The sequence below is a fragment of the Humulus lupulus genome, chromosome X (genome assembly GCF_963169125.1).
Source record: "Humulus lupulus chromosome X, drHumLupu1.1, whole genome shotgun sequence".
Lineage (NCBI taxonomy): Eukaryota > Viridiplantae > Streptophyta > Magnoliopsida > Rosales > Cannabaceae > Humulus > Humulus lupulus.
This window is the reverse complement of record NC_084802.1, coordinates 210074735-210091512: the sequence shown is the minus strand read 5'-3', so window position 1 is coordinate 210091512 and position 16778 is coordinate 210074735.

Sequence of the window (16778 nt, the reverse complement as noted above, 5' to 3'; positions counted from 1 at the left end):
TCCCCGAAGATGAATGTGTTCTCAGAACTACCTTTCGAGATCGAGATCGTTTCGAGCTCATATATTCGAGGTCATATATCGTACTTTGCAGGCTCGATATACAATCCTGGAGCATACTTCAATCCTTACGAGACCATTTGTTGCGAATCCATCTTTCGAGGTCATATTTATCATGGCTCGAAATCTGGGTATAACATCTTGCCCCCTCAAAAGTATTTGTTCGAATCCTAAGAGAAGGAAACTTTTGAACTACTTTCTCTGGGAACTGTACCGTCACACCTTTGAAAATGGACACGCGTCAGCTGGGTATTGCTCATTTTAGGTACTTGAGTACCTTGGAAACACGCCCACGATCGTCCGTCTGACAACTTTTCGGCGCCTTCTTGTCATTGATCCCCATCCGTTCGATCTAGTGAGGATTTTATTCAACGCTCCTGATTAATTCCGTTCTCCCACCTATATATACAAGACCCCGCTTCATCTTCTCCTTCACTTTTGTTCCTCGTCTGCAAGAGAAGAAGAAAAACATCCCCAGAAACCCCTTGCCACAGTTTCTACTCTGTGCATGTTCTCTCGGCCAAAGAAACCCAGGAATTCTGGTCTGTTCGAGTCAGTGAGTTCTTTCTTGCAACCTCTTCTTCAGTCGACGATTTCTCTGCAATCACCATCACTGTGTAAGTATGCCATTTTTGTTTTCAGTTTTTTATCCATACTGTTCTTATTGTGTATGCTAGTTTACGTTCTTAGCATAATAAGATAGGGGGTTTAATTTCGATAGGCTTTCAAGTTTCTTAGACTTCCCCTGCTGGATTTCGCATCACTGGTTTATATCCAGTTTTAACGTTTGAGCAAAGTTTCAATTTTCTGGGTTTTGAAAATTTTAGGCCATGTTTCTTGTCTAATAAGTTTTCGGGTAAAAACCCTTGTCCTCGACAAATGCACGAAACCCAAGAATACCCTTTCTGGTTAACCGCCACCTTTCTTTCCCTTGAATCTCGGGATTTTCAAAAAATCTTCCACGCTCCTTTTCTTTCCCGTGGAACACACGTTCTGACTCTTTAGTAAGGATCTCAATATTTAATTTCTTGTTCCTAAATCCCCGAGCTCATACCATCTAGCTCGTGATTCTTGCATGCATGGCCCTCACCATTTTTTCTTTCTCGTTAGATGTCACAGAATCTGGAAAGACGGTGGGGGTCATTGCGGCCATCCCTTACGAGCCTAAATCTCCGAGCCCAGAATCGCTGTTCGTCCGGAATCAGCGTCGGATAAAAGAATACGAGCTTGCGCGCGAGCAAGAGGACACTCGAGCCCACTATCGCCGTCAGATAGACGAGGTCATTGAAAAGAAGAGAAGAGTTCTTCGGGAGGCCATCTATCCGGAGCCCAACCCAGGACCTAGGCCAATTCCCCTCGACCCTGCGTTAAAAGTCACGGTTGCATATCATCCAGGGGAACTCCAATTTTCTTTAATGGCGGAACCTTCGTCCTCGCAGCCTCGGAGAGAGATGTTCGAAGCCGAGCTCTACCAGAGCTCGGTTACCACCACCGACCAAATAACTGACATTTTGGCCCTCCATGGCCTTAGTTCGTTGGACACCCTGAAGTGTCGAGCTCCGGCTAGTCATGAACGGAGCTGTTTCGCCCCTGGGGGCTGCGACGTCAGTGTGAAATATTCGGCCTGGAGCCAGGAACATATAAGGGCAGGAGCTCTGCTGCCCCTGAAGTCCTTTTTCAGAGACTTCACTGATTTCGTTGGGTTGGCTCCATTCCAACTCAACACCAATTCATACAGGGTGCTGTCTGCCCTGAGGTCCTTGTTCCACGAGCTGGGGTGGACAGGACCTTCTCCCCAAGAGATTTTATATCTCTTTTGTTTGAAGAGTAACCCCTCCCGAGCTCGGGGAGGAGATGGTTTTTATTATCTTTCGAGCTACCCCAAAGAGACGAAGATTTTTGAAGATCTTCCAAACCACCCTCCTGACTCCAAAAAGGCTTTTTTCTGGACAGACGGTCTGTCCCTGTCTCGACATCGTTCGTTCAGGCGGATTCGTAAGTACTCTTGTTACTTTTATTTTTTTATTGAGCTTGGAATTTCAGCCCTTAAGACCATGCTTAGCTGAAATGTATTTCGCCTTTCAGCTAATTTTCAGCGTCCCTCCCCCACCAAGGCAATGAGGGAGCACAGAGAGGCCTTGCTCCGACTTCCTTATGGCAGGAGGTCTCTTTCGTATCTTCTTCAAGAGGGCAAGCTCCGAGCTTGTGGGTTGTTGGGAGAAGGCCAGTCAACCTCTGACTGGTCTAATAAAAAATACGAACGTTGGGAAGAGGTGCCCCTGCCTACAGGCGCCCTTCCTCCGAGGAGAGAGAGGAGGCCAACACTCCCAGTTCGTCTGAGGAGTCCGCGATCCGGGAATGAGGCCAATGATGAAGCCTCGAGCTCGAACTCAGATGAAGGTAAAGTCCTCCCTACCTCGAGGATGTGGTCCCCCACACTACTAGAACACAGGCCCAATAGGTTAGTCTCGTGCCCACAGGATAGATACCACTTCTACATATGGAGTTGGGTAGACGACTGTGTCCATAGGTTCGATAGTGGGCTCGGGAAATATGATACCATGTACACCACGGACGAGGTGTGGAATGGGATAGCGGTGCAGTACGGGACCAATGACTATAGGGACCTCTCGAGGTTATCCCCTACTTATAGGGAAGGCACTCCCCCCGCCTCCTCTGAAGACGGGGGAATTTCATGGTCCCCAAGCTCGAGCTCGGGGGAGAGTTCCAGTTAGGTTTCCTCCATCATCACTCTATGTGTCTGATACCGAAATTACTTGCTGTACATTTCTCTTTTACTGACTCAGTGTTGTGACTTGTGCAGGCGAGATGGACTCCGACCTCAACGCCCTTATCGACAATGCAGGCGCCAAGAGGAGCAAACGCCCCAGGGCAGGGTCACTGAAGACCAGCCAGCCGGGGAAAGGCTCCAAGAGATCTAAGAAAACGCCTCCTCCTCCCCCGTCGGCTTCGAGCTCTGCTGCTACGTCGACTGGCCAGATCAGCGCCCCCACGACGATGCCTTCCTCGCAGGTCGTCGTCTCTGCGGTGGCACCGGCCTCGCAGGCTGGTATCCCTGTCGTGGTCGAATCCCAACCTCCTGTGGTGGGTCAAAAGTCTTCTGCTCAGCTCGCCAAGAGACCTTCTGCTTCTCGAGCTCAGAAGCTAACCATCTCCACCCATATGGACTCATATGTGGTGGATAACGCTGCCAGACCTCATGGATCTACGCTGATTTCGGATGTCATGTCCCGGATCGGCCAGAGCTACGGCAGTTTCGAGGCTCCTCAGTGGCAGTGCCTAACTGGCACCCGAGACCGCACTGTCCTATACGAGAAGAGTATCGAGCACACTGCCGCGGAAAGTATCCTTCTATATTCATTTTTCTTACATTCACTCCGTCCTGAGGCTAATGGAGGTTTCTTCCTTTTTTCAGGCTCTTGCCTTTACTGCCCAGCTCAATTACGAGCTGAACAACGAGATCCATTCGAGCAGGACTCATGCTCAAGAGGCGAAGGACCTCCACCTTAGAGCGAACGGCGATCTGAAGGCGGCGAATACTAAGCTCGAGGCAGTGGTTAAGGAGCGTGAGGATATGGCCAAGGAGCTCGGAAAGCTGAAAACTGAACTCGAGGAGCAAAAGAAAGATAACACCCAGCTTCGGGAGACCAATAAGAAGCTCGAAGAGGACAAGGCCGCCACCTTCGACTTCATAGAGGATGTCAAAGCTCGCCTTACTGCCGAGTACAAAGAAAAGAAGGAAAAGGCGGTCGACTCAGCCATGTACCGGATGTGGGCTTATAATGAAGAGCTGGACACCAGCTTCTTGGGTCCCCACGAGGCGCCGCTTCTTGAACGATGGAATGCCCGGCTCGAGAAGGAAGAGGCTGAACGGCTTGAGAAGGAGAAGGCTGAGCAGCTCGAGAAGGAAAAGGCTGCTCCGGGCACCGTTTCGGAGGAAGCTCAGGAGGATAGCCATGCTATTCGTCCTGAGGGGTCCGGTGCCACTGATGCTGAGAAGGCCAAGGAGACTCCTCTCTCTTGAATCTGACCTCGGGGAGATCAGTTATCGGGGCTGCGTCCCCTTATTTCTGTAACTATTTTAATATATGCCCACGGGGCTGATACAATTTCTTTTACCATTCTTTTATATGCTTTACATTTCTTGGCTCGAAATATTTTGCATATTTTTAAATTGATGAACCGGTTATGTTTATTTATTCATACAAACATAGTTTGGATTTGGGCTCGAAATTCGATGCATTCATGCATAGTTTATTCGAATTATCCGCTTCCGACCTCGTTACTTATCAAGGTCGGATATTACTTTAACCATGAACTCAAAAGTACTTATATGGTATGTAATATGAATGATTTGGTTATCTTTTTAGTCACTTTTCCTCATCCTCAGTATTTTGCCTCCGAGGTTATGAGTTCGAAACTATTTTTCTTTAAGATATTCCAGCCTCGATCTCGACATATTTCGCAATAGGTTTAGGCTCCCATTTATCATCGATCGATAATTTGGCTGGTTTGTTCCAAACCTGTTGTGTTTGCACATCTGGTTAACTCCAAATATTTTAGGTTCTTGATGGTCGGTTATATCCGATCTATCTAAGCTCGCGTATTTGGTCATATCCAAATACTTTGTTTTTGATAATTCGGTTATGTCCGAACTATCTAAGATCGCGTATTTGGTTACATCCAAATACTTTATGTTTTTGATAATTCGGTTATGTCCGAACTATCTAAATCGCGTACTTGGTTACATCCAAATACTTTATATATATTTTTTATTTTTTAAGCTGGTGGTATGTATACCAATGATGCCCCCTTAATATCCTATGAGTGTGACCATAGGTTATTAAATTAAGGGAGATTGCAAAAATAAAAATACATTACATGTGAAACAAAGCAGACCTTTTATTTGATGAAATTCAGAAACAAACAAACAAACAAACAAACTAGTACAGATAGAAATTCATGGTTACAGGCAACACTTCCTACACTATTGATAATATAGTCTAAGGTGTTCGCCATTCCATGCTCGTGGTATCAGGCTCCCATCTAATCTCGCAAGTTTGTATACGCCAGGTCGGATGACTGATTCTATCTGGTATGGTCCTTCCCAGTTTGGCCCGAGCACTCCAGCTGCTGGATCTCGGGTTGCTAAGAATACGCGTCTCAAAATCAGGTCTCCCACTCCGAACTTTCGATCTCGAACCCTTTTATTGAAATATCTTGTGGTTCGTTGCTGGTAAGCAGCATTTCTCAGCTGAGCCTCTTCCCTTTTTTCTTCGATCAAGTCTAGGGTTTCTTCGAGCCGAGTGTGATTTGAATCCTGATCGTAAATTTGAGTTCGAATCGTTGGGATTTCGACCTCGATGGGCAACATTTCCTCGCATCCGTACGCTAGAGAGAACGAGGTATGTCCCGTTGATGTCCGAGCTGTAGTTCTATATCCCCAAAGGACTTGAGGTAATTCCTCGGGCCATCGTCCCTTTGCCTCCTCCAACTTCTTCTTTAGAGAACTCTTGAGGGTTTTGTTAACGGCTTCGACCTGACCATTCGCTTGAGGGTGAGCCACTGATTAAAAACTCTTTATTATACCGTTCTTGTCACAAAAGTTGGTGAATAAGTCGCAATCGAACTGGTTTCCGTTATCAGATACAATCTTTCTTGGTACTCCATATCGGCATACGATGTTCTTTACCACGAAATCAAGGATCTTTTTCGAAGTTATGGTCGCCAATGGTTCAGCCTCTGTCCATTTTGTGAAGTAATCAACGGCGACCACAGCATACTTTACTCCGCCTTTGCCAGTTGGGAGTGAGCCTATGAGGTCGATGCCCCATACCGCGAAAGGCCATGGGGATGTCAACATGGTCAGTTCGGAAGGTGGAGCTCGGGGTATCATTGCGAATCTCTGGCATTTCTCGCACTTTTTCACGTACTCGAAAGAGTCCGTTTTAATGGTTGGCCAGAAATATCCTTGGCGTATAATCTTCTTGGACAGGCTATGCCCCCCGGTATGGTCTCCGCAGAACCCTTCATGAATTTCTTCAATGATCTTCTTAGCTTCGGGAGGAGTTACACATCTAAGCAGCGGCATGGAGTACCCTCTTCTGTATAACTTTCCATCCAGAATGGTGTAACGAGGAAGTTGATACATCAACCTTCGAGCTTGATTTCGATCTCTTGGAAGAATTCCATTTTCGAGATAATCAACTATTGGACTCATCCAGGTTGGTTCTGTTTCAATCATACACACATCTTCCTCGTCTGGCTCAGTAATGCTGGGTGCTGATAGGTGTTCTACAGGTATAACATTCAGCTCTTCATTTTCGGCGGAAGTGGCGAGCCGAGCTAAGGCATCTGCATTTGAGTTTTGTTCTCGGGGAACCTGTTCGATTGCATAAAACTCGAAATACTCTAATGCGGATTTTGCCTTCGCCAGATAAGCTGCCATTCTTGTGCCACGAGCCTGGTATTCCCCCAAGATTTGATTAACCACGAGCTGAGAGTCGCTGTAGCAATGTATAGCTTTGGCCTTGAGCTCTTTTGCTATTCGTAGTCCCGCAAGTAGAGCCTCGTATTCAGCTTCATTATTAGATGCTTTAAAACCAAATCTTAAAGCAGAGTGAAATTTGCTCCCTGCAGGAGTGATCAGAATAACTCCTGCCCTCGCTCCATTTTCATTTGACGAGCCGTCGATGTAAAGTTTCCACAGCTCGTGGGCCGTGGTTATTACCTCGTCGTCGGCTATACCAGTGCACTCCACTATGAAGTCTGCCAAGGCTTGTGCCTTAATGGTCGTTCTTGGATGGTAAGTGATCTTGAACTGTCCGAGCTCAACAGCCCATTTAAGGAGCCGACCTGACGCCTCTGGTTTAGACAGGACTTGCCTAAGTGGTTGATCTGTCAGTACATGGATGGGATGTGCTTGAAAGTAGGGGCGGAGCTTGCGAGATGAGTGGATTAGGCTGAGGGCAAGCTTTTCCATCAATGGATATCTTGACTCTGCCCCCAGTAATCTTTTGCTAATGTAATAGACGGGTTTCTGCAATTTTTCTTCTTCTCGAACGAGCACCGCGCTTATCGCGTGTTCGGTAGTTGAGAGGTATAGGAACAATACTTCTCCCGTCTTAGGCTTCGATAGGATGGGCGGTTTAGCTAAGTACTTTTTGAGCTCCTGAAAGGCCAGCTCGCACTCCTCTGTCCATTCAAACTTCTTACTTCCTTTCAATAAGTTGAAGAATGGAAGGCCTCGATCCGTTGACTTCGAGATGAATCTGCTCAGGGCGGCCATCCTGCCTGTCAAGCTTTGGACATCTTTATGCTTCCGAGGTGAAGGCATATCAATCAGGGCCTTTATTTTGTCGGGATTAGCCTCGATCCCTCGAGAGTTGACAATAAAGCCCAGAAATTTTCCTGAAGATACCCCAAAAGTGCACTTCTGAGGATTTAGCTTCATGTTGTATTTCCTGAGTACGCCAAAGCACTCTTCGAGATCATCAACATGGTTCTTGTTAAGTTGAGACTTTACAAGCATGTCATCAACATAAACTTCCATGTTGTTCCCTATTTGCTCTGAAAACATCATGTTTACGAGCCGCTGGTACGTGGCTCCAGCATTCTTGAGTCCGAATGGCATAACATTATAACAGTATAGCCCTTTATCTGTAATGAAGCTCGTATGTTCTTGGTCGGGGGCATGCATGGGAATCTGGTTATATCCAGAATAGGCATCCATGAACGACATCAGGCCATGCCCCGCCGTGGCATCCACGAGCTGGTCAATTCTTGGCAGCGGAAAACAGTCTTTTGGGCAGGCCTTGTTGAGGTCTGAGTAGTCAATGCAGGTTCTCCACGTCCCATTGGGCTTCGGGACCAACACTGGATTGGCTACCCAGTCAGGGTAAAAAGCGTCCCTAATTAAATTGTTTGCTTTCAGCCTGTCAACTTCCTCCTTTAGTGCTTTCTTTCTGTCTTCGTCCAGCTGTCTTCGCTTTTGTTGCTTCGGGGGAAAGCTTTTGTCTATATTCAATGCGTGGCTCGCTACATTCGGGCTTATCCCCACCATGTCTGAGTGTGACCATGCGAAGACATCCTGGTTTTTCTTCAGAAAGCAAATTAATTGCTATTTTGCCTCGTCTTGGAGGTGTTTTCCGACCTTCACCTTCTTTGAGGGATCAGCTGCCTCGAGCTGAACTTCTTCGAGCTCCTCCAAAGGTTGGAGGTCAACTTTCTCCTCAATCCTTGGATCGATTTCCTCGTCAATTTCTAAAACCGTTCCATCTTTATTTTGTATGATAACGAGTGCCTGAGCGCTCGTTTGTTTCTTTCCCCTCAAAGAAATGCTATAGCACTCCCTTCCTGCCAATTGATCTCCTTTTAAAGTCCTGACCCCGCTTGGGGTTGGGAACTTAAGGGCCAGGTGCCTCACAGATGACACTGCCCCCAGCCCGACCAGGGCGGGTCTCCCGAGCTGTACATTGTAGGCAGATGGTAAATCTACCACCACGAACTCCATCATCTTGGTCACCGAGACTGGATAGTCTCCCAAGGTCACGGGGAGTTCAATGGATCCCATACAAGCAGTCCCTTCTCCTGAAAAGCCGTACAAAGTAGTTGCACATGCCTTCAGGTCGCGAAGGGAGAGTCCCATTTTCTCGAGGGTCGCCTTATAAAGAATGTTGACCGAGCTCCCATTATCTATGAGAACTCGGCGGACTCTCTTGTTGGCAAGCTGAAGGGTAATAACCAATGGGTCATGATGAGGGAACTGAACATGAGATGCGTCCTCCTCAGTGAATGTTATCGGTTGCGTTTCAACCCTTTGGCTTTTTGGTGCCCTAGGTTCGGGTTCATAAGGAGACCCGTCCCCTGTCTTCAACTCGTTAACGTATCGCTTTTGAGCATTTCTGCCCCCTCCCGCGAGATGAGGCCCTCCCGAGATGGTTATTACATCCTCTCCATCAATCGGCGGGGGCCTGTCTTCTTCCCGAGATCGGGAGTTATTATTTTGTGCCGTCGAAGGCGCGGCTACTCTCTGACTCGCAGTAGTCTGTCCAGTACTCTGGTTTTTGACATACTGCCGGAAATAACCTCTCGAGATCAACCCCTCGATCTCGTCCTTCAGCTGTCGACATTCATCAGTGGTGTGTCCGGTGTCTCTATGGAACCGACAATACTTACTGGAATCCCTTTTTGACTTTTGATTTCTCATTGGGTCTGGACGCCTGAAGGGGACCTGGTTTTCATTAGCTAGGTATATGTTTTCCCGAGACTCGTTGAGTTCGGTGTGTACTTTATATATGGAGAAATACCTTTCTCCTTTCTTTTTCTTTCCTCCTTCAGCCTCGGGGTTATTTCCCTCGCTCTTTTTCCTCTTGGAGGGATTCTCCGAGGTAGGCTGTGGAGCTGCTTGGTCAGCCGAGGTTGAGGCAGATTTAATGTTTATCGTTGTAGTTTCGGTCTGCGAGGTCGCATTCAGCGTTGACCTCGCCTCCTCTACATTGACAAATCTCTGCGCCCGTCTGTTAAACTCGGTTATTGACCTCACCGGTTTCCCTTGCATGTCATCCCAGAGGGCACTTCCGGGTAACACACCAGCTCGGATAGCCATCAGGTGCCCACTGTCATCCACATCTCGAGCCCGTGCGACCTTTAGATTAAATCTTGTCAGGTAGCTTTTCAGTGTTTCGCCCGGCTGTTGTCGGACGTTAGTCAAAGTGGATGCCTCTGGTCTGACTCCCATCATAGCTCGGAACTGCTTCTTGAAGTCTCTAGACAACTGATCCCATGAAGTTATCGAGTGCCTCTTGTACTTTTCGAACCAACTCTTAGCAGGTCCGGCCAATGATGTTGGAAACAACATACACCTGAGCTCGTAACCCACGTTACTAGCTCTCATAATAGTGTTGAATGTACTCAGGTGACTGCATGGGTCGGTTTTTCCTTCAAACGCTGGGACGTGAGGAATCCGGAACCCTTGAGGAAATTGAGTGTTAGAAATATTTGGAGCAAACGGCTCGAGCTTCTCGTCAGAGTCCTCATATCGATCGTTCCCTCGTTCATTCTTTAAAAGCCTAAAGGCTTTTTCGAGCTGATCAATCCTTTCTTGGACTGGGTCCTTAGGTGGTGTCTGGAATTGACAGTCATTGATCATGATCCCAGGCTCGCGTCTCCGTGAGGGATCTCTACGCCCATTTAGGTGATTCCTTAGGTTCGGATTTGTCTGATCTCCCTTCCCCCTGCTCTGATTCAGATGATTCCGCAGGTCAGGACAGATCTTGCGGCTTCCAGTATTTTTACGACCTCGGTCGCGTTTACTGGCGGACCTGGTCTCTCCGGACTCGTCACTGGTGAAACTCATTGATCGGTCGTTTCGAGATGGGTTCTTCCCATGTCGCCTTGTTTCCATAGTGCGAGACCGGGACGTCTGACTTCTCTCAGATTGTGCGCCTCTCCGCTCCTGGAAAGTCTCCCTGTGTCCTTGTCTATCCCCCGTACGCCCTTGATCCTGATTCCGAACAGGTTGAGCGTTTCTGCGGGGAGGTGAAGGATATCTTATGGGAGATGGAGGGAACCGTATAGGCGACGGTGGCTGCCTCCCTTGCCTCGGCCTAGAGGGTCTAGAATTTGCCCGAGATGGGTCAGTCGCGTTCGGTGCGCTACCAGGAACCTGAGTCCGAGCCTCGGTAGGAGCTCGGTTATTCTCAGTTCCTGCAGGCGCTTCCACAGGTGGATTAGGCGGGACCCGAGCTCGGGTACTCCTCTGGGGCCTAGGAGGAGCAGATGGCTCTGCTGGTGCCGGAGGTTGAGTCGGCCTCCTCGTGGCAGCATCTTTTCGTGGTCGTCCACGGGGCCTCCGGGGAGGAACATGCACGTCCCTTGGAGGAGGGACTTGGTTTTCGCGCGAAGGCGGGGGCTGAGCCACCTGCGCCTCTGCGGCCATCCTAGTCAACTCCTCATTCCGTTTGTTGGCTTCTGCCAACAGCTGTTTCAACTGCCGGTTTTCCAGTTCTACAATAGGAACGTAACGTTCAGGATTGTAGTACATATCCTCATCCCTCGGTGGAGGCGGTGGTCCCCGGGAATCGGAGGACCCACTTCTCTCCTCAGACTCCGGGTTCTCCATTGGTTGTTTTCCAGGACGCCTTGGGTAGCTTTCGTCAGGGGTGTTCTGATTGTTTGTAGCCATGAATCTCTCAGGGATGAATGCTTAAGGCTCTCAATGAAAGCACCAAACTGTTGACGCCGTTTTTCGTCAACAGATAAAAGAAGAGCACAAAAACAATGAATGACAATGGCCAAACGAAACAAACAAATCAAACACACGATTTTTTACGTGGTTCAGCAGTTAAATCTACCTAGTCCACGAGTCTCTGTTATTAATCTCAAGATTATCTCTGAAAAATTCTTTAGCATGAATTCTCCAGAGTTTTCTCTCCAGGATCAGAATTTCGGTCCTTTACAATGGTGCATGACTTCTCTATTTATAGAGAAGGATGCAGAATACTATCCCACATATTTTGGGTAGTTACTCTTTTGTGAATAAAATAAATAGCTTTAAATGCCTATAATCAGATATAAAAGGAAACGTCCCTGAAGACCAGGAAACGCATAACTGACCAAATAATATCCCACGATTCTTGGGGATTTACATTAATAAATGAGGATTACATCTCATATTTATAACACTTGTAAATATTCAAAGTGATTATCGCGTATCTTTAAGGCTTTAGCATCTCAGGTCTCACGTCTTTGTTCGAGCTAATGGCATCTTCCGAGATCACGTGTCTTTCGAGATCGTACGTACATCTAGCTCGAGACCCCCGATCCGAAGTCGTCCCCGAAGATGAATGTGTTCTCAGAACTACCTTTCGAGATCGAGATCGTTTCGAGCTCATATATTCGAGGTCATATATCGTACTTTGCAGGCTCGATATACAATCCTGGAGCATACTTCAATCCTTACGAGACCATTTGTTGCGAATCCATCTTTCGAGGTCATATTTATCATGGCTCGAAATCTGGGTATAACAACTATTACAATTAAATTAAAAAAAAACATAAATAATTTAAATAAACATTTATTATTTTTGTTGTTGTGCATTATTTTATTTTTAGTAATATTATTTTTCATTCATAATGTGTTCCTTATTTCTAAAAAGAATTTTTCGTGTTTCACATTAACCTCCGCATCTTTTGTTGCTGCGGGAATGTCTATTAAAATTACAATCTATAAAATATTTATTTATTATAGTGAAAACAAATCACAAATCCAAAGAATGACATTAGTAATATCTTATTTTCACAAGCTTAGTAAAATATCAAATAAGAGAAAAATATAATTATAAATATTAATGATTAATGATAATAATTATAATATTTTGTAAAACTATTCACTTTTGAATAAAAAATATAATTATAATACAATCAGAAAAATAGATATATAGAGAACCGAAAACTATTATGTAATTTTTAATTAATTTTTTTAGTATTTTTCAATGATTAAGTAGTTAAGATATTTAAGCAAATTAAATTTTTAATTAAATTAATATGTATATATATTAATATTTGTAATTGTTAAGATATTTTAGAAAATAGAAAATGAATAAAAATTAGATTAAATGAGAAAATAAAAAGAGTGCTTTGAATAAATTTTAGAGTCTCACATAATCTTCTCGAAACTCTCATTTATATATATATATAGATATATATAGATATAGATATAAAGATATAGATTTAATATTTACTGAATTACATAGCGAAAAGAAAAATTGAAAATTTGATACGTGAGTTCTTTAAAATTCATATATACAGTGTAAATCGATATATTCAGAGTTTACTTTCTTTAGTGAAAATAATAATAATTAGAATTTTAAATAAAAATGACAGCATCAAGCGATTCAACACCCGATAATAAATTTTAATTCTCATTAATATTCAGGTATTATATGTTCTTACCAATATCAAGGTAGTTCTCTTTCTAAGGAAGAGAACTGCCTGTAAAAGCAACATATTATTTTGTAACGGCATACTTTTATGGGTTAAAATTGAAAAAATGAATAAAATATTAAAGAAAATAAAAAATTAGATACTTTAGATTGTAAAATGTTAATTATAAAATGATATAATAATATAATAAAATCTAATTGTGATAACTGTTTAGTGAAACCATATGTGACCATTCTTATTGATATCTCTTTCATGCTATTATTATTGGATAACTACTGTTACGTATGACTATATTAGAATCAATGTATTTATAAGTATGTGTATTAATTTGGTTATTTCTGTTACATTTGTTGAAGGGTTGATGTACGTATATATGTATGTATATTTTTTTTTGGACACAATATAAAATTCTCACAAAATAGTAAAAATAGATTGTAAAAAATATAGGATGTCACCTTCTCATTTATATATAGATATAAATATAAATATTTTGTAAAACTATTCACTTTGGAATAAAAAAACATAATTATAATATAATAAGAAAAATAGATATATAGATAATCGAAAATTATTACGTAATTTTTAATTAATTTTCTTAGTATTTTTCAATAAATAAGTAGTTAAGATATTTAACTAAATAAATTTTTAATCAAATTAATATGTATATATATTGATATTTTCAATTGTTAAGATATTTTAGAAAATAGAAAATGAATAAAAAAATTAGATTAAATGAGAAAATAAAAAGAGTGATTTGAAGAGATTTTAGAGTGCCACATAATATCCTTGAAGTTCTCCTTTATATATATATATATCTCTTCTATATAATAAGTGTGTAGATAACGGAAATTCTTGGTTTTAACGGTTTTTTTTTTTAATGTTAACTTTAACGGAATATTTTTATATTTAACAGTAGTTTGTAAACACTTAAACTTAAATAAAATAAATAATGAAAAAAATTAAAATAAGATACTTTTGAGATATTTTACAATAATAATTATATAAAAATAATAAATTAGGATATTTTTTAGATATTTTACAATGATAATCATTTAAAAATAATAAATAATTAAACAAATCAAAATCTGATATTTTTTTAGATATTTTACAATGATAGTTATTTAAAAATAATAAATAATTAAACAAATTACAATAAGATATTTTTTAAATATTTTTAAATGATAATTATTTAAAAATAATAAAATCGTATGTTTCATAACTTAAATAAAATTTAATTAAACGTAAACTCACTTATTAGAATAATATCATATTAAACATATAATATAATTTATTGTCAATTAACAACAAATTATTTTTTTTATAAAAACTAGCAAGAAACTTAAATTTAAAATTTACTTATAATATTTAATATTACATTAAGCATATAATATATAATCTCTTGTTGTCACTCCCAAATTCAAAAACTAGAACAAACATAAACCTAAACAAAAATAAATAAATTATTTAATTAATATAGAATATTTATTTAAAATTTATATAATATTAATATAAATTTAATAAAAATAATTAATAAATAAAACTAAACAAACTTATTATCTATATATCTATTATATATATAGATGCTCTAGGCACAAGCCGGACCGAGCTTCATCGACTTCAATAGTAAGTTTTATTAATATTTTGGAGAGATAATATTGACATTATTTTAAATATAGGAGTACAAGTAACTATTTAAAAATGTTAGTACTGTAAATGTAGTTCAACTTTGTCTTGTATACATGAAAAACTAAACAAAATTAAAATATTAGGCAAGTAAAGTTGTATATATAAGCCTAACACAAGTTGATTAAAATTTAAAGTAGCGCACATAATTCTTGTTGTTTTTTTTTGTGCTAAGAATTAGGATCGTACATCTCGATTCAGTTTTTTATTTTATTTTTTATTATTATTATTATGAGGAGCTAAACATACATTATTGTAAATAAATATCAAATATGTGGGATGTGGAACCAACTTATTATAAACTATAAACTATGATCTGTTTTTTTTTTTAAATATCTTCAGAGAGAACAATTTTTTTGGGGGGGTTGATAAATAATTGGAAGTAATTCTTTAAGTAATAACTTATATATGAACTAATGTTTTTATTTATTTTTAATATTAGTAAAGAATTCTTAAAATTCGTTTGATTTATTAACATTTCATAAATTAAAGAAAAGGAGTAACATAACGAACAAATTGAGAAAGAACAAATACGTTGGATAATATTTAATGAAAGTGTCACAATCAATTAAATAAATAAATAAATAATGAGAAATAGTATAGGAATGCACAATTGGCCATAAAGAAGATTAAACTAAACTAAACTATTCAATGTAACAAACCACAACACATCAAGTCCCGAAGCAATAGCATTAATTGTGTTTGCCATATTTGTAAACCAGCCTTTTATTGAATTTAGTACAATAATAACTTAATAAAAAATTATGCATCGAAACAAATAATAGAAGTGAAGAAATGTGCCATCACCCATTAATACCTTCTTTTTCTACTCTTTTTTTTTTACTTGTTTATGATTATTTTTTCTTGGTAGAGTGAATATTCAATCCCATCCAAACTCTCCAATAAATCATAATTAAAAAAAATCAAATTCAAATAAAATAAATAATCAATACAAAAATATTTCGATAAATGAAATATGTATTCTACTTATTATTATAATTTTAAATTAATAATTAAATAAAATTCACATGACACTAAGAATTATTAATTTTTGTAGCAAGAAAAAATATATATTAAAAGACAGTGAAAAACAATTTGTTTAGCATTCAAAAGAAAAAAAAGTAAATCATATTATGGGTGCACACAGGTCGAGTTTTCGGTTTTCGGATGCATCGGGTTTGAGTCTTATGGGTTTCGGGTAGGGGTGTTCATTTGTCGGTTTGATCGGGGCATAACATATTTTAATAAACCCAATGTAAAAATTGGGTTGCAAAAATTCAACTCTAACCCGTCCAATTAAAAAAAAAAAGTTTAACCCGTCCAATGTTTTAGGCAGTTTGGTCAGGTTAACCCGCTTCAGGCAATCTTTTTTTTTTTCTTTTAAAAAAATGTTCAAATAATTAGATTCAACAAATTAAAAATATAGTATACATCTTCCAAACTTAGACATATTATTCTAAATTGAAACTTTAAAACATCATTCTAAATTCATTGTTAAAAATTTTAAAATAATATTTAATATTACATATAATATATGTAATAATATACGTAATATATGTATGTATAAATGAAAAAAAACTCTTAATCGGTTTATTCAGGTTATTTGGGCGGGTTGGTATAATTCTCAAACCGCCTAATATAATAATTGGGCGATTTGAATTTTTGTCAGATTATTCGGGTTGTATTTTTTGTTGGCTTTTTCGGTTTGGTTTGGGCAGTTTGCAAAAACTTTTGCACAACCCTAGTTTCGGGTTGGGAAATGGGGTATCGAACCCGCTCCAAATTTTTTCAGTTTTTTGGGTAATTTGGGGTCGGTCGGGTGGGGTTGGGTTTCGGGTGGGATTGGGCCGAAAATGGACCTTGGTAAAAAAAAATTCAAAATTACCAATTTTTTGACACCTTTTTTTTTTGTACTTTTCACATGTGTTTTTTTTTTTTAATTTTGTAGTTAGTTTGGTTCAATTGATTTTTTACAAATTGAGCATTGGCAAATTTTTTTTGAAAGGGTAGGGGGTTAGGGTTTTTTTGTCATCAAATTTGAATTAAAATTAAAATTAAATTTTGTTTTTTTT